The sequence below is a fragment of the Chenopodium album genome, chromosome 24 (assembly GCF_948465745.1).
Source record: "Chenopodium album chromosome 24, dcCheAlbu1.1, whole genome shotgun sequence".
In the NCBI taxonomy this organism is placed as follows: domain Eukaryota; kingdom Viridiplantae; phylum Streptophyta; class Magnoliopsida; order Caryophyllales; family Amaranthaceae; genus Chenopodium; species Chenopodium album.
In genome coordinates, this window is record NC_137857.1 from 4457087 (window position 1) to 4461545 (window position 4459).

The following is a 4459-nucleotide window of genomic DNA, read 5'->3' on the forward strand; positions in this document are numbered from 1 at the left end:
TTGAAATTGAAATTGAAGTATTAGCTTGGGTGAAAAAAAAAAAAAAAAAAAAAAAAAATTAGCTTGAAATTTTTAAATTTCACTTAATTTGAATGATGAGAAACTTCTATGAATTTAATGTGCATTTTGCCTTTATTACTAACAATTAAGTTCAAGTCAAAGGCAAAATGCACATTAAATCATAAAGTATCACCTCAATAAACAGAATATCTCGTCTTCTCAACCTCATTTGGATGAGAAAATTGAACTTGAAGAAGTAATCACTCTAAACTTTATCCTGTAAGATGATATAACAAATAAATTAAACAAGATTTGATCTCAGATCTTTCCAAATTTGATCTTGGATCTGAATACTATCCTAAAAAACTTTAATCAACTAAATTAGTTTACATTACTACCTTAATATCGTATCCTCACTTATAGGAGAGTGTATTTAGGAACCCAATCACCATCCATCTATTTTCTCCGGTTCTTAAATTTATAACCAACACATTTGGACAAAATTGATACAGACAATTAACAAAGTATAATACGAAGTATAAAGTGGAATCTCGTTAACCCATTCATGGCTTCATGCCCATCACTAATTAAATGAGTCATTATAAATATAGATTAGTAGGTAGATTTCACATGACATTAGCATCGGCAGTAACCATAGCAATGCTTTGTTTTAATTATGTATCAAACGTATCATTTTCGTAAGTTATAAATCATCACCTTGCCGCTACCAAATCTGAGATTGTTTGACGTCTAGCTGTTCACTTGTTACCAGTCCGTTCCCCGGCCATCATTTCACATTTAGATCAAAAATTCAAGTGTTCATAGGTGATACATCTTAGGGTCATATAGTGAATGTTTGAAATCATATACGACCATTAGTCGGTCAATAAAAAGGCATGTGGTGACCTTTACTCATGAAAGAGGCATATACATAAACGACTAAACTTACAATTTAAAGGGAAAATAGATGGTTCTAAGTTTCCAAATTCTAACCACCCAAATGGACTCTTGAGGTGCCATGGGTTGCGCAGGAACTACCCCGACATCTTTCTTTTCCGATTTCGTAAAAGTAAAAAATTGTCTAAAACTGAAGGTTATACATGTTTTTGAGATCTTAAAGACCTGGTATCACAAACTCATGGAATCATAAGTGACGCATCATAAGGTCATGTAATGCTGTTTAAATCATAAACACAACCACTAGTCAATCACATAAAGGCTCATGGCAACCTTGAATCTTAAAAGAGGCATAGCATAAAAAGCTACATTGACTCCAAAATGTTTATTTCCATGTTCAAGAAAAACCTACCGGGAATTGCAGAAGCACTAGATGGAAGACCGTGCGATGCACAGTTTGTTAATATTTTTTTAAAAAATAATTTTCATATTTATGTGATTAAAATTGTTATTATATTAGTTTAAAATATTTTATAAAATTCCTAATCTCAAAAGATAATATTTTGTATTTGATTAATTTAAACTTTATAATCTCATTCGTCAACTTTGCTTACGTGACACTTGAATTATTTAATTGTAAAATAAATTAATAATCTCTTATTTAATTGGCTACAACTTAAATTTACAATCCCACAGGGCGCGCTAAGAAAATTAAATCCTACGTGGCTCTCTAAAAACTCGGGAAAAAAACTCCCCTTTATATATATATATATATATATATATATATATATATATATATATATATATAAAAAGATTAGATTTTGACTAAATTGAAATGCGTGCATAAAGAAGACGTATCCTCTACTAGTTATTGATTTACTAGAAATAGCATGAAAAAAGCATTATTAAGAGTTAGTCACATATAGATTCATGTAGGTAATTGGTTAAATTTAGAGTTAAGAGGCAAAGTGAATGATTTTGACCATTCAAATGGCCTACCGGTGTCTTTGGGAATTGAAGCACCAAATAATTTTTTTTTTCAATCCTAAAAATGTCGAAATTTGTTAAAAATTAAAGGTTATATATGTCCGATACAAATATCAACTGTTCGTAATGAGCTTTATATATGTCCGATACAAATATTAACTGTTCGTAACGGGCATTTGTTTGCCCGTTACAAAGAAGTTTTTTCCATAACGATCATATATTTTGCCCGTTACAATTACTCTTTTTGTAACGAATTTTATCATGCCCGTTACAAATAGGGTGTTACAAATGACAATTTTTCCACTACTGCAGATTGGATGGTTCCACCGAACCAATTGGATCCCCGGAGACTATAAGGGACCACCGGACCATGGTAAACATCTCGGCAATTTTAATTTCCGGGCGAAAAAAGGTCCAAAAATTACAAAATTGAAGGCTACAATCCACATTTTTTTAGGAAATTTTGAGGTTTTGGGGCCCAGTGGCGAAAAGTATTGAAACCCAAAGTGATACATCTCCGGGGTCATATAACGTCGTTTGAAACCATTTATTATGATCATTATTTGTTGTCACAAACGTCCGTGGTAGGCTTGACTTTACGAATTCACTACAAGTTGTGAATGAATAAATTGATTGTTTAAGGGCATATTGGATGGTTCCACCGACCTAATTGGACTCCTAGAGGGTATTAGGGACCCATAAACATCTCGGCAATTTTTATTTCCGGGCGAAAAAGAGTCAAAAATTACAAAATTGAAATCCAGGCTTTTCGAAGAAATTTTGAGGTTTCAGGGCCTGTGGCGAAAATCCTTGAGACCCCAAGGGATACATTTCAGGGTCACATAATGCCGTTTGAAATCATATATGATCATTATATGTTGTCACAAACGTCCGTGGCAGGCTTGAGTTTACGAAATCGCTACAAGTTGTGAACGGGTGACATGACTGTTTAAGGGCATATTGGATGGTTCCACCGACCCAATTGGACTCCCGAAGGATATTAGGGACCATGGTAAACACCTCGGCAATTTTTATTTCCGTGCGACAAAAGGTCAAAATTACAAATTTGAAGGCTATAATCAAGGCTATTTGAGGAAATTTTGAGGTTTCAGGGCATGGTGGCGAAAAGCCTTGAGACCCCAAGGGATACATTATAGGGTCATATAATGCCGTTTGAAACCATATATGATCATTATATGTCGTCACAAACATCCGTGGTCGGCTTGAGTTCACGAAATCACTACAAGTTGTGAACGGGTAAAATGACCGTTTAGGGGCATATTTGATGGTTCCACCGACCTAATTGGACTCCCGGAGGATATTTGGGACCATGGTAAACATCTCGGCAAATTTTATTTTTGGGCAAAATTAAAGGCTATAATCCACGCTTTTTGAGTAAATTTTGAAGTTTCGGGGCCTGGTGCCAAAAATTCTTGAGACCCTAAGGGATACATCTCGGGGTCATATAATGTCATTTGAAACCATATATGATCATTATATGTTGTCATAAACGTACGTGCAAGACTTGAGTTTATGAAATCATACAAGTTGTGAACGGGTTAAATTACAGTTTAAGGGCATATTTGATGTTTCCACCGACCTAATTGGACTCCCGGAGGATATTAGGGACATTAGTAAACATCTCGGCCATTTTTATTTCCGGGTGAAACAGGTCAAAAAAATTACAAAGGTGAAGGCTAATTCACGCTTTTTGAGGTTTCGGGGCCCGAAAGCGAAAATCCTTGAGACCCTAAGGGATACATCCAGGGGTCATATAATGCCGTTTAAAACCATATATGATCATTATACATTTTCATAAACATATGTAGTAGGCTTGAGTTTACGAAATCATTGCAAGTTGTGATCGGGTAAAATGACCGTTTAAGGGAAAATTGGATGATTCCACCAACCTAATTGGATTCCCGGAAGATATTAGGGACCATGGTAAACATCTCGGCAAATTTTATTTCTGGGCGAAAAAAGGTCAAAAAATTACAAAATTGAAGGTTATAAATCCATGCTTTTTGAGTAAATTTTGAGGTTTCGGGGCACGGAGCCGAAAAGTCTTGAGACCCTAAGGGATATATATCAGGGTCATATACTGTTTAAGACCATATATGATCATTATCTGTTGTTATAAACATACGTGGTAGCCTTGAGTTTACGAAATCACTTCAACTTGTGAACGGGTAAAATGACCGTTTAAGGGCATATAAGATGGTTCCACTGACCTAATTGGACAACCGGAGTGTATTAAGGACCATGGTAAACATCTTGGTAAATTTTATTTCCGGGCGAAAAAAGGTCAAAAAATTACACAATTTAAGGCTATAATCCACGCTTTTTGAGTAAATTTTGAGATTTCGGGGCCTGGTGGCGAAAAGCCTTGAGACCTTAAGGGATATATCTCGGGGTCATATAATGCCATTTAAAACCATATATGATCATTATATGTTGTCATAAACGTACGTGGTAGGCTTGAGTTTATAAAATCACAAAAAGTTATGAACGGGTAAAATGACCGTTTAAGGGCATAATGGATGGTTCCACCGACCCAATTAGACTTCCGGAGTAT